This window comes from Mastomys coucha, chromosome X (assembly GCF_008632895.1).
Source record: "Mastomys coucha isolate ucsf_1 chromosome X, UCSF_Mcou_1, whole genome shotgun sequence".
Taxonomy (NCBI): Eukaryota; Metazoa; Chordata; class Mammalia; order Rodentia; family Muridae; genus Mastomys; species Mastomys coucha.
Genome location: NC_045030.1, coordinates 110,621,768 through 110,622,541, shown reverse-complemented (window position 1 = coordinate 110,622,541; position 774 = coordinate 110,621,768).

The following is a 774-nucleotide window of genomic DNA, read 5'->3' as shown; positions in this document are numbered from 1 at the left end:
CCCTGGCACTCCCCTACACTGGGGCACAGAACCTTCACAGGGCCAAGGGCCTCTCCTCCCATTGATGTTCGATTTTTGCAAAATACCCATGAAAGGAATTGCAGAGACTAACTATGGAGCAGAGACTGAAGGAAGGACAAGACAGCCTAATATAGCTATCTCCTGAGAGGCTCTGACAGTACCTGACTGTAGTACAGAAGTAGAGGCTCACAGCCATCCATTGAAAAGAGTACAGGGTCCCCAATGAAGGAGCTAGAGAAAGAACCCATGGAGCTGAAGGGTTTGCAGCCTCTTAGGATGAACAACAATATAAACTAACTAGTACCTTCAGAGCTCCCAGGGACTAAACCACCAACCAAGGACTGCACATGGTGGGACTGATTGTTCTGGCAGCATGTGCACAGTAGAAGAATACTGAAGTCTTTTATACCTCTCCTGCTTCCCGACCCTGGCATTCCACTACACTGGGGCATAGAACCTTCACAGGACCAAGGGCTTCTCCACCCATTGATGACTGACTAGGCCATCCTCTGCTACATATGCAGCTGGAGCCATTAGTCTCACCATGTGTACTCTTTGGTTGGTGGTTTAGTCCCTGGGAGCTCTGGGGGGTACTAGTTAGTTCATAATGTTGTTCCTCCTATGGGGCTGCAAACTCTTCAACTCCTTGGGTCCTTTCTCTAGCTCCTTCACTGGGGATCCTGTGCTCATTCCAATGGATGGCTGTGAGCCTCTACTTCTGTATTAGTCGGGTACTGTCAGAGCCTCTCAGGA